This window comes from Patella vulgata, chromosome 3, assembly GCF_932274485.2.
Source record: "Patella vulgata chromosome 3, xgPatVulg1.2, whole genome shotgun sequence".
NCBI classification, from domain to species: Eukaryota; Metazoa; Mollusca; class Gastropoda; family Patellidae; genus Patella; species Patella vulgata.
The window spans coordinates 61,662,673-61,676,978 of NC_065881.2; the positions used below are offsets into that span (position 1 = coordinate 61,662,673).

The 14,306-nt window shown below is 33.7% G+C and overlaps 1 protein-coding gene across 2 annotated transcripts in view; it reads right to left on the bottom strand.

Moving 5' to 3' along the window:
- LOC126816259 (TOX high mobility group box family member 4) overlaps positions 1-14,259 on the bottom strand; it is a 61,795-nt gene extending 47,536 nt beyond the window's left edge. The window contains exons 1-2 of one of the 2 annotated variants that reach the window (XM_050542542.2): positions 14,151-14,259; positions 7,172-7,227 (exon numbers count right to left, since the gene is read on the bottom strand). The gene's annotated coding sequence lies outside the window, so the exon portion shown is untranslated. The remainder of the gene's footprint in view (positions 1-7,171; positions 7,228-14,150) is intronic. The other variant, XM_050542543.2, reaches the window with a different exon arrangement.
- Between the last annotated feature and the right edge of the window lie 47 nt (positions 14,260-14,306).

Genomic DNA, 14,306 nt, shown 5'->3' on the forward strand with positions numbered 1-14,306 from the left:
GCCACGTGTGACGTCACTCCAGGAAGATCAAGCAATACGATTACGTCATCTTAGAAACAGATTTGTCACTGCAACCTCCACAAGTAGAGAGATGTTTGGTGGAAGGGTAACTGCACAAACTGTTCGAAATCGCTTGCAGACTGCTGGTCTTCGAGCTTGGAGGCCCTATAATGGACCAATATTGACACCTCTTCATCGCCGTAACCGACTTGTGTGGGCCACAAGACACATAAGATTTACTCAAAGACAGTGGAATTCGGTTGTCTTTAGTGAGGAATCTCGATTCACTTTGAGATTTGCTGATGGCAGGGTCTGAGTGTACCGCAGACGAGGTGAACGTTACGCTCAAGTATGCGTCAGAGAAGTTGACCGATTTGGTGGCGGCAGCGTCATGGTTTGGAGTTCTTTTTGTGCACATGGACGTTCTCCTCTTGTTGTTGTCCAAGGGAACTTAAATGCTGTCCAGTACAGGGATCAGATTTTGCAATCTGTTCTTCTTCCGTTTATGCAGAGACATGGGCCTGGACTAACGTGTCAACAAGACAATCCTCGACCCCATACAGCAATTGCTACCCAGAATTTTTTAAGAAATGCCGGTGTCCAAGTCTTGGATTGTCCGTCGCTTAGCCCGACCTTAATCCTATTGAACACATCTTGGACGAACTGGGTCGACGTGTTCGTCAGCAAGTGAATCCACCACTGACGTTGCAGGACCTTCAACATGCTCTTGCTGAGCAGTGGCGACGTCTTCCTCGGGTAGTGTTTACTAATGTTCTGAGATCCATGAGAAGACGTTGTGTGGCAGTACGAGACGCTAGAGGAGGCCACAACCGTTACTAAACACTTTATTCTGATTGTTCTCCAAGTCTGTGAATTTCATTTTGGGGGGTACTGTGACATCACGAACGTTATCAATGTCAAGGACTTTCGGCGAGACGTATTCTTGCTTTCTGTTGATGTCAAGGTCGTCTGTGCACAACATAACACTAAAATAGTTGCCTTAAACCAAATATTAAAAATCTAGTCCCAAAAATCCCGAGTGTCAAGTTTTTAATTTGGCCGAGTATATTACATGAATACAATAATGCTACAATTTGAAATCAAATATTGATACGTTTTTTTTAAAAAAATAAACAAAAACACACATAAAATGTTGTCAATTCTAGTACCTATACCATGCACAGTTATGATTTGGCTACATAGATAGCAGAGAGAGTTTGCTTGCATGTTACAATTTGCTATTTTTAGGGAAAGAGCCTTCATGGATTGCATTCCCAAGATTTATATCATAGGATAAACATTAAATGGGAATTTAACTCTGTGATAAACACCCAGATTATGCTTATCTTCTCTCAGTTTCATAAAACAACTTTTCATCTTCATTTCTGGAGTTTTCAAATTGCAAAGACCTCTGTGCTAAAACTATATTTGGAATGTATTTAACCAATTCAATTACAGATCTAAATTCATTTGGCACTGGCATTGTCCTTTAAGTTCATAGATTGGTTGGCAACATTTTTCTCACAATGGAAGGCTATATCATAGTCGTACAGAATTTATTTTAAAGCTATTTCAATTATGATTATCACATGATCATTGTGGCGTTGTCTATCATCGACAAATGAATAAAAACTTTTGCAAGTTAGGTGACTTGTTACGTGATAGACAAAAAGCTACAAATTGTGTTAAGAAGAAATGCCATTGTGCTGTGTCAACTTATTTTGGCTACGGTATTTTCTGATACTGGCAATAGTAGAAAATGCTAATATTTTAGATTATTGTGATCAATTGACGAAACAAGACTTCATCAAAAAAAAAAAAACAAAGACAGTAATCTATTCAAGAATATTACTGACGTGAACTTCAAGCTGGTACGTGAATTAAATATGGACAATTTTCAAAATGTTTACCTATATTTGTCGTTATTTTTGTGGTAATCACATACATTAGAAAACAACATTCTCCATTACAAATTACCAAGAATTATTTCATCAACCATTGACAAAATATCAAAAGAAATATTAGACAAATATGTTAAAAGTTAATGCTTGTAACATGGGAGTGTTAATCCTCGTGTGTCCATTATCGCACCAGTGTTATGCCTGAGATATCATCAAATCATGCAAATTAACAATACATTGATAAAACATAGATGAATTGAATGTAATCAATATGGAATAAAGGACTTCTGTTTGGACACAATAATAATTATCTAAACTAAACAAAAAAATCCATTGAAAAGAATTCCAGTTAATCAGTGGAACTTATATCTGTTGTAAATCATTATGTCAAGTTAGTTGTAATAGCTTTTAACAAAAGAATGACATTATAGATACTTTGTCATTATAGATACTTTATATTTGTGGATATATAAACAATCTTCAAAAGTTCAAAATATGAATATTTATTCACAGTTATTACTTATAACTGAAGACTTGACAATTAGCTGAATAATTGCTACTTCAGTAAAAGAATAATAACCAATACAAGAAAAAATATGTAAACCCCCAATGTTATTCTATATTAACTTATCAAAACAATCTTGATAATAAGTACAGTAATTGATTTTCTAATATTTTTTCCCTGACATGCTATTTACAATAATAACGAAGAATAAAGAAGTAAAACAATATCATATTGTATTGCTGTTATACCTGTAGGAACAGGTGATAGTGTATAGACTGACAGGTGGAAGAACCATTATCATCTACTTCACCTTAACTGACCTATCTACCAGTCCTTACATTCTTTATTTTATCTACAATTTACCTGTAGGAGTTGTTTTTCATACTTTTCTGTTCAGATTTTTCCCAGGGGAATTTCACCCCACGATGACTTTGATAAAATGAAAACTTAAGTATCATTTGCAGTATGATGCTCATTCTTGATATTTCCAATATCTATACATTTTTATGATTTGAATATTATTTAGCAAAAAAAAGGAAAATACATCTGGTTACTTTATCGTATGGTTACATGCATGTGGCTGGCCACTGGCAATTCCACCTACTCTCTGCAAATTACAACTGTCCAGTAGATGTTACTCAACAAGTTGGAACTAGGCTTAAACAATCTCATGGTTCTACTCAGCCCACTTTAGGATTTCAAACTGGAACATTTGAGTCAAGGAACCTCTGCCCTTTCTGCTTAACTACTGGGGCTCCCTTAGCTAAATAAAACTTTACTTCATTTAAAGTAGATTGGGTAACAAAAATACCATTATTGTCTTTCCCTTGCATTCTTGATGTTTCTGACACTTCTGGCCAGCTCATCAGTGTTTGCCAGATTTCTCACATGAACCTTGATCTGATCATTTTATAAAACAAAAAAATAACACTAAACTATGCCAATTATCAATGGTGCAAATTCATGATTTTTCACTAATAAAAAGTGTTGACTGGTGTAAACTGGTAATTATTTAGAAGGTGTTGATTAAAGATACATTATGGGAGAAGGAAAGTTATGCAGCAAATCAGATCATAATCCAAATATTATCGCAGGCTAGCGTTGACAGAGTTGATTATGGTCTGGCTACGTGAATTAATGTCTAATTAATAGTTTATATAATATTTCAGACCTAAAGAAAGACCTACTATAGGCAGATGTAGCTCTTGCATAATGTATGTTTAACTGTATTAGATATCAAAAGCAGAATCCCTTACACATTTGAAACATCAATTCCATATGCCACTGATACTCTGATAATAAATTCTATCAAAATTTCATAATTCATATATATGCAAATTTTCAGATGGGGTTTTATGCTTACTGTTAAATTTTAAAAAATGGAATTTTTGACAGGATAATAATCTGAAAATCTTATGACTTCAATTTGATTGTGGTTATCTTTTATCAATTATTTTACAATATCCCAGGTGAATAATAAAGAAAAGGCATATTTTATTGTTAAGGAGGTAACAAAGCTATTAAGGCAGTGAGATAAGCAGCTGCATTAAGTAACATACAACATCACCAACTCATGGTCTAAATATCTTACAGATTAAAGAATAACTTTGTCATAGAAATTACCATTACAATAGCTGCCATTCTCTCCAAACAATATGCTTGATCTAAGATAACATTTGACACCATGGTAGAAATTGCATAGATTGAGTTGTTCACCTGCTGTAACTATCTTCACTAAAATTATAGTCAGCTTACATGATAATTCAATGATCACCTTAAACACCCATTATTGTCATTTTTAAGATTTTAACAAGTAAAGACACATGTAATTTTTTTTTTCAAATAAGAACAAAAAAATCTTGCATTCTGTGTTGAAATGGAAATAATAATTTTAGGTATACCATACCCTACCTGACAAAATGTCAGGCACTGATGAAATAGTAGCTGACATTTTCAACTTAGTTCCGGACATGTATTAATAATATCGGCAAAAGAGACGAATCAGTGCCGGACAAAATGACAGGCACCAGAGGCTTAGTGCCTGACAAAGCCTGAATCTGTGCCTGACATTGTCAGTGACAGGTGCCTCATTTCCAGGCTTGTTTATGCCAGATATATTAAAATATCTATAGCAGACAAAACATAGCATGCCAGCAGCTTTGTCATCTGCTCTGTAATAAGACAAGTTGCATCTCCTGATTACAGGTTCCAAAATAAAAAAAATCTGGACCAGATAAAGACATCTACTACTTACTAGGGTATTGTGCCCTTCAAAACGGTAATTTTTGCCTGACATTGTCAGTGACAGATGACTTATTTCCAGGCATATTCCTGTGATTCAGGTACTATTTTGTTCCAATTTTGTGAATTAAATTTGGTTTTAATTTTGTTTTCCATAAATGCGATGCATCTTAGCATCCTCCAACTTTATATTTCATATGGCATCCTACAACTTTATATTTCATATGACCCGTACTGCCCCCAATTTTTTTTTATATTAAACCCTTTTATCCATACACTTGTGAAGAAGAGTCCTTATGAAATGTAACTTAATTGACATTGCTTCAAAAATTAAAGCCACAACCATTATTTTTACACTTTGAAATCCAATCTGATTAAAAAAATACAGATCTATATTTCGCTTCATTTTTTTATACTTTCAATGGCCTACACTACATGAAGATCTGACCGGTTGTAGCGATAGGTCGCATCAGAGGTCATACAAGCAGACATTTGAGTAACCAATCAGCATTGATGTTACTAGTGGATTACCCACAGTTCCGTGCAAAACACACCTAAAGCTTGCCGTAACAGACCGTTTCATTGGCTAATCCCTGACACCATTCAGAACATGTCAATGATAACAACTCTTCCAGATCCTAGTGTAGTAAAGACAAGTAAAACAAAATTTTGAACTATAAAAAAGAAGCGAAATAGGATCTGTGTTTTAATCAGATTGTTTGAAATCTTGTTTCCTGACAACGTACATGTACATGTATATTCTAAGTTTTTGTTCAGAAATCTATATGATGGGCTGGGCTACATAACAATATATATACTACAAACATTTGACTACAAACTGATTTTATTGATGGATATCTTTCATAACTTTCTTCAGAAGTAAAGAAATAGAATTAAAAAGTGTTTATCAAAACAAAACACACAGATTCATTAATACAAGAATTTTTAAACAACAAGCCATTATATAATATGACTGCATTCTTTCTACAAAGAAAATAAACTTGAGTCCCAATAAACATATGCTCTTTACATCCCACTCCTCCCTGAAGTCTTAGAAATTCAACAATAATGACTTATGGCAAGATAAAAGACAATATTCTTTCAGAATAATTTACTATAAACTGGTAATATAGATCTGATGTGTTATCTCCAATAAATACACTAAATGTTTATAAACTTAACAATGGTGCAACTATCTCTTACAAAAGCTAAATGAACTTTTACACACCTTCAAAGGAGTACTTGGATAGTTTTTCATTCCTCTTTGACATTACAGAACCAATGACTTTGATGGGGAGAGGAGCAGACACAAGATAGGGATGACAGGTGGGATATGTAGCGAACAATGAATGAAAACCCCTACTACCATTAATTGACAGTGTACAAAGCAGACAGGTAATTAGACCAGAACAAATCATATCTTTGTTTAAAATCATTTGAACTGGAGACTTTTGGAGTCTTTGAACTTTCTTGATTTAGGGATTTATTTGTATTAAAATGGTCATCATTATATGAAATTAGATTAATAGATTTACATTTTCAGAAGGCCAGATGAATTAAAATTTTGCTTAAGATTTATTTGATAATTTTTTTTTTTGGAAAAAAATCTTTATCTAAAAACCATCACAAATAATAAAAAATAATTTTACCATTCATAACATTGATATTATCAATGACTCAATATACTTTTGTGATTTTTTGGTATGGCCTAACATCTGTTCTTAACATCTAAAGTTTGATGACGAGGCTAATAATAATTGAAATAAAGAGGTGTTACACAATCAACTCTACCTCTAATTAGCCATTTTTAATTAATGGCTTGCCGTTGTCAATAGACATCAAATTAAAATGATATAATATTATGTATAATGTTTAACATCTTTGATGAATTTAAATATTGATATTTATTTTGATATTATTCATTTAGAACCGGGTCTGCCCAAAACTACTGCTTGCTAGACTGCTTCAACCTGCTGAGATATGTCAAGAAAAGTTGTGAACTATATACTAATATAGTTATGTGACTCGGTTGGTTTACCTAAGGTTCTGTAGGTAGCAGTTGTTTCAGGTGGTGACAAAAATTGGTTACAAAAGTTGTTTTCTGGGAACTATAGGCTAGTCAATACATGCATGTATGTAGTTAATATCAAATGCCCCAGGATGTTAGAGTAAAAGTTAAATACAGAGTTTATAACTATATAAAATCAAAAGTACCGGTACTTTAATTTAAAAACATTTTTGGTCAAAAAATTATTCACATACTGTACAACAAGTGATATATTTATATACTGGTACATTCTATTGTACATGCATTTCTTGCTTACTTGTAAAGAATGTGTCCACAAATCATAAACATACACCGCTATTAAGTGTTTAGCACAAAAAAATTCTCCGCTGATTCTGCTAGAAATATGTAACTATTTACAGAACTACATGTATATTTACAACAGTAACTTTATGCATCGTCATAAAAAAAATCCTGTAAACACAACTAATAACAATGTCAGTAGTAATTGATACTTACAAATAGTTTTCTCCAATACTGTTAATTATAATACATTATGCTATCAAGACCAGAATCTATAAAATGAAAATAATTATTCAAATACAAGATAAATATTTTCTCCATACACTCTCATCACCCATAGTAGTTTTAAGAGAGACAGAGTTATTTCCCTTCAATTAAAACACAACAAAAAAAGCGATTAAAGACACATATTGGTATAAAAATTTATAGCAATTTATTAAGTTATAATCAATTAAATTTTTACCCAAACTTGATATGCTACTATAAACCACAAAATATCTGAGTAAAGTATGTTTATTTTTCATTCATCTATAACAATAAACCACAAAATATCTTGATATTTATATTAGTTGCCAATCAACAAAACATGTGCCCACATCCTTAGTATCCATAAGTTGTCAAATTTGTATTCTTTTATAAGTAATGGAAGCATTTACAAGACACTAAAAACAAAAATACTGGTAATTACATTTAATAGTATTCCAGTTCTTCTTTATGATAATGTAACAAAATATGCATCAGTAAAGACTTGATGTGTCATTTAGCACCATATGAATCCCTTTCAAACTACAATATTGTGAAAGTTTAATCTCTAATAGTCCAAAAATGGTTCAATTCTGTCCAGTATTTATTTACAAACTTATGATAAATTGAAATTTCATCTAGATTCAAGGAATTTGATTTTAAACCCACTCATTCAGATAAGTTACATTTGATATATTTTATACATCCTCATTGTAATCTGTTGTCATTAATCTGTCACCCACAGTTGTAAAGTATTAAACTATCCTATAATCTTGAAATTAAAAGGTCTGAGACAAGGAATCATTTTGAAAACTTGCAAACCCTTATTTACATGTATACACAGTGACTTTCTGAGTTATTGCCCTTGACCACTTTCAATTTTTATACGCCCACATTTTCATGTGGACATATATTGTCGTCATCCCTGTCCACCCGTCCGTCCGTCCACAATTTGTTTATAAACTTATATTTCAAGTTTCATTAAAATCAGAAGAAAATTGTGACCTCTAGAGGGTTCACAACATTCATATACCTTATTTTTACGCTATTTGAGTATGAGGGGCAGCCATTTTGTCACATATTGGATCGTAACTTCCTGAATTATAACCTCTGATTGTACAAAAAATCTTGTTTTTAGCTTGTGGTCCCTATAGAGGTCACAATTATTATCCAATTTAAAAAAACGTTTGATTATATTAACCATTACACCCTAATGACGGTTGTGTTAAAATTTCGTGAAAATCGGTCCAAAACTGCCGGACAAAATGGCGCCCCTCGTACACAAATTGTGTAAAAATATGGTATATAAAGGTTGTGGACCCTCTCTCTAAAGGTCACAATTTTGATCTGATTTTGATGAAACTTGAAATTAATTAACTTCCTGAATTATGGCCCTTGATTGTACGAAAAACTGTGTTTTTAGATTGTGGACTCTCTTGTACAAAAAGTCATGGGTATTTTTAAGCTTGTTCTCTATCCATCTGTTGCAAAATGTGGGCGTATCCTGCCTGGCAACTGCTGGTTTTTGGAGGATACAGGGTTTATGTTCATAAGATGAAAAGAGCAATGGATTTCCAATAATTCGAACAGTGGAAGGCTTGCTAAAATTTTAATCGATAGAGCGTTCACAAGGTTCTACAAAGTAAAACAATGACTCCAGCGGATGACAGAAACAACGGCAATATACGACCACATTTCCATGTGGGCTTATAAAACCCAACTTTGAGGATTACCTGCTATTACAGTAGTATGATTTGGTAGAATTTAATGTACCTATTCTAATTTAGAATTAAAAGATAGGTTGCCAGGCAACAAAACATAGCCCACAGCAGCTAAATCGTCCAAGAGCTCGACAAGGGTTGTCGCATATTTATTCCTTTGTAGGTAATTGGGGACCTTACAAGACAGTTCCATACAGATCAGATTATAAATTTTCTCGTTTGAGGGTTCACAAGGTTCCACAAACTGAAAAAAGGGTCTCAACAGAAATTGTTGAAATTTGACAGGATTTTTCGTTTTACTAATTTAAATAATGCATATAAATTTCATACAGATCAGCTAATCACTTTTGTCATTCAAACGTTCACAAGGTTCAAAATCGCCATAACTCTAGAAATTATTGACAGAAATTGCTGAAATTAAATAGACCTCTGTTTCACAAATTTAAATGATGCATATAAATTTCATAGATATGGAATGATAACTTTCATCAATCGAGCATTAACAAGGTTGAACAAAGTGAAACAAGGACCATAACTCTAGAAGTAATTATTGTAAATTGCTGAAATTCAATAGGCTTTGTGGTTTTATTAATAAATAATGCATATAAATTTCACGAAGATTGGGTGGTAACTTTTGGTGTTAGAGCGTTAACAAGGTTCAATAAAGTGAAACGAGCCATAATTCTAGACGTAATAAACGGAAATTGCTGAAATTCAATAGGATTGTTCTTTTTACTAACTTAAATGGCACATATAAATTTTATACAGATCGGCAGATAACTTTAGAGGTTAGCATTCACAAAGTGCAACAAACTGAAACAAGGGCCATAACATAACTCTAGACGTAATATACGGAAATTGTTGAAATTCAATAGGATTCTTCTCTTGACTAATTTAAATGACGTATGTAAATTTCATACAGATCGGCAGATAACTTTTGATGTTAGAGCATTCTCAAGGTGCAACAAAGTGAAACAAGGGCCATAACTCCAAAAGTAATTGATGGAAATTGCTGAAATTCAATAGACTTTTTTGCTTCACTAATTTAAATCATGCACATAAATTTCACAAAGATTGGGTGATAACTTTTGCCGTTAGGGCATTCACAAAGTTCAATAAAGTGAAACATGGGCCATACCTCTAGAAGTAATGAACGGAAATTGCTGAAATTCAATAGGCTTCTTCGTTTCACTAATCTAAATCATGCATATAAATTTCACGAAGATTGGGTGATAACTTTTGGCATTAGAGCGTTCACAAGGTTCAATAAAGTGAACCAAGGGCCATAACTTCAGATGTAGTAAACAGAAATTGCTGAAATTCAATAGGCTTCTTCGTTTCACTAATTTAAATAATGCATATAAATTTAAGAAAGATTGGATGATGAATTTTGGCGTTAGAGCGTTCACAAGGTCCAATAAAGGGACTAGCTCCTAATTTGTATTGCTTAATAATATATTTACTTTATTTCACCTTAAAGATATTAAATGAATTAATTTTAATGAATTAATGAACTAACTCCTACAAATAGTCTAGTCGTTCAGACGGGACAAAAATAAGAGGTCCCTTACGTAGGCCTACACATTGGCATGTATTGTTAAATTTGTACGTACTAAAAGAACCCTTAGTTTGAATTCAATATAAGACTAGAGTAGGCAGTAGGCATAGCTTTCGTCTGTTTATGGCCACCATCAACAAGTCGATTATTTTGCCATTTTCAAGTATGCATGCTAATAGACTTTAACCAGCGTTTGCCATGCAAGATACGCCCACATTTTGCAAGAGATGGATAGAGAGCAAGCAAAAAACAAAAGCGATTTTTTTATACAATCAGGGGCCATAATCCAGAAAATCAACTTTCATAATGGTGGAATGGTGATATTTTTAAACAGTTTTTAAAATCAGATAAAAAATTTTGACGTCTAGAGAATCCACAAGCTAAAAAAAAAACCCTATGATTTTTCATACAATCAGGGGTCATAAGCCAGGAAGTTATGGTCTGATGTGCGCAAATAGCGAAAGGAACCGAGATCTTTGGGACATAAACATATATTTTCAGTTTCATCAAAATCTCAGAACAATTTTGACTTCTAAAAGGTCCACAACCTTGGTATGACATATTTTTACACTATTTACGTACAAGAAGCCGCCATTTTGTCAGGCAGTTTTGGTTCTATTTTCATGAAATTGGAACTCAATAGTCATTAGGGTGTAATGGTGATAAATTTAAACGCTTTGGATAAAAATTGTGACCTCTAGAGGGTCCACAAGATAAAAACATGATTTTTCATACAATCAGGGGCCATAATCCATGCGCAAATATCAAAAGGAACCACAATCTTTGGATTATAAACATATATTTCCAGTTTCATCAAAATCGGATAAAAATTGAGACTTCTAGAGTGTCCACAACCTTGGTATTACACACTTTTACACTATTTGCGTACGGCAGTTTGGGTAAGATTTTTATGAAATTCAAACTATTCGCGTACAAGGACCATCCATTTTGTCTGGCAGTTCGGGTCAGATTTTTACAAAACCTTCATTGAAGTGTAACAGTGATATATTTAAACGATTTTTAAAATTGAATACAAATTGTGATTTCTAGTGGGCCCACAAGCAAAAAATGCGATTTTTCTAACAATCAGCGGCCATAATTCAGGAACTAAGATCTTTGTGATATAAAAATAAATTTAAAGTTTCATCAAAGGGGCCACAAAATTGATACACCATATTTTTACACTATTTGTTTACGAGGGGCGGCTGTTTTGTCCGGCAGTTTTGGTTCGTTTGTACGAAAACTAAACTCAACCATCACTAGGGTGTAACGGTGATACATTCACACAGTTTTCCTAAATCGGATAAAAATTGTGACCTCTAGATGGACCACAAGCTAAAAACGCAATTTTTCATACAATCATGAAGGGCCATAATTCAAGAAATTACAATCCGATATGCAGGATTATCGAATGGAACCAAGTTCTTTAAATTATAAACATGTATTTTAAGTTTCATCAAAATTGGATCAAAACTGTGACCTCTAGAGATCCACAACCTTGATATACCAGATGTTTACACTATTTGTGTACGATGGACGGCCATTTTGTCCGCCAGTTTTGGTCCAATTTTCAAGAAATTGGAACTCAACCGTCATTACAATTTACAGTGCAACGATATGTTTGAATGTTTTTTTAAATCAGATAATTCTGACCTCTAGAGGGATCACAAGATAAAAATGCAATTTTTCGTACAATCAAGGGCCATAATTCAGGAAGTTATGATCCTATATGCGCGAGTATTGAAAGGAAACAAAATCTTTGGGTTATAAACATGTATTTCAAGTTTCATCAAAATCGGACCAAAATTGTGACCTCTAGAGGGTCCACAACCGTGATATACCATATGTTTGCATACGAGGGGCGGCCATTTTGTTCATCAGTTTGGGTCCCATTTTCACCAAATACAGACTCAGCTGACCTTACGGTGTAACGTTGATATATTTGAACGTTTTTTAAATCGGATAATAAATCTGACCTCTAGAGGGACCACAAGATAGTAACACGATTTTTCGTACAATCATGCGCCATAATTCAGGAAGCTACGATCCAATATGCACGAATATCGAAACGAACCAAGATCTTTGGGTTATAAACATGTATTTCATTTTTCATCAAAATCGGATCAAAATTGTGACATCTAGAGGATCCACAACCTTTATATGACATATTTTTACACTATTTGCATTCAAGGAGCAGCCATTTTGTCTGACAGTTTTGGTCCGATTTTCACGAAATTCAAACTCAACCCTCATTATGGTGTAGCGGTAATATATTTAAATGGTTTTCTTAATCAGATAAAAATTGTGACATTTAGAATGTCCACAAGCTACAAATGTGATTTTTCATACAATCAAGAGCCATAATCCATAAAGTTTCGGTGTAATGGTGACATATTCGTCATTCGAACGTTTTTTTAAATCAGATAATAATTGTGACCCCAAGAGGGACCACAAGCTAAAAACAAGATTTTTCGTACAATCAGGGGCCATCATAATTCAGGAAGTTACGATCCGATAAGCACGAAAATTGAAAGGAACTAAATCCTTTGGGTCATAAACATACAATTCAAGTTTAATCAAAATCGGATGAACATTGTGACCACTAGAGAGTGTCCACAAGCTACAAACGTGATTTTTCGTACAATCAGGGGGCATAATCAATGAAGTTACAGTCCAATAGATGCCACTTTCAAGTGTCGTTAAATTCGGATAAAAATTGTGACCTGTAGAGTGTCCACAAACAAAATGTGAACAGATAGATAAGGGCGTCAACAATATACGTCTAAATGAAAATGTGGGCGTAAAACAACTGATAATTGACAGTGTATTTACAGGTAAAACTATTTACACGATTTGAATCTATAGTGTGGTGTCCACAAGCTACAAATGTGATTTTTCGTACAATCAGGGGCCATAATCTATCTGATTTACGGCTTGGTATATATTAGTTCAGCTCTGAACGTAGGTCTCATTACACTCGTCCTGTAGGCCTACGTTCAGGACCCGTCCTAATGAATCCTTGTCGAAAAAATTTCACTTCCCAGTAAATTTTACTGGGCAACTTTTTACCCAATATTTAGATTTCAATGGCGTCGGTCAAGTCGTTTAGCAGACAGGTACAATTTTTTTAACAGCGTGTTGTGTGCTCATACTGGTTCTAGCGAGGTAAGCAAGGTCTTATTTTCTCACTAAGGTGTTCATTTACATTGTTCAGGCCTTCACAGGGACTGACACGCGACCGTTTAGCAGTAAAAATTTGTCCAGTAAAATTTACTAAGAAGTGAAATTTTCTCGACAAGGATTCAATAAGATGGTCCTGAACATACAGGGCGACTGTAATGAGACTTACCTTAACTAGATAGGCCTATTATTATTAAATATTGTGGTGTAGGGAGTTATTTATTTATGGTGATGCACCCTATTATTGCACACTGTATGGCCTAACCCAGAGCAGAAAAGTAGGACATTAACCCGATTTCATTCCATTTCAAACGGAGAGAATGGGAAACGCGATAATCAGAGTCCTATTGAAGTCCTATGCACCATGAAATTCATGAAGAAACTGAAATCAAGTGCATCCATATTCTCCGCGCACCTGCCATCTTGTTCGTTCTGATAATAAAGTATATTTCAAATGAAACCGTTGTACCAGTAAATAAATTAAAAATATTACTTATTCGATCAAACTTTCTTCGTAACGTTGAATGTAATATAACATTAATTAATTACAAGGGTTAGAAAACTTGCATCCACAACATATGTGTGACCGGTAACCGATGTTTACTTCCGGTTCTTCACTAACCGGAAGTCTTCTTTCGGTTTATACTTT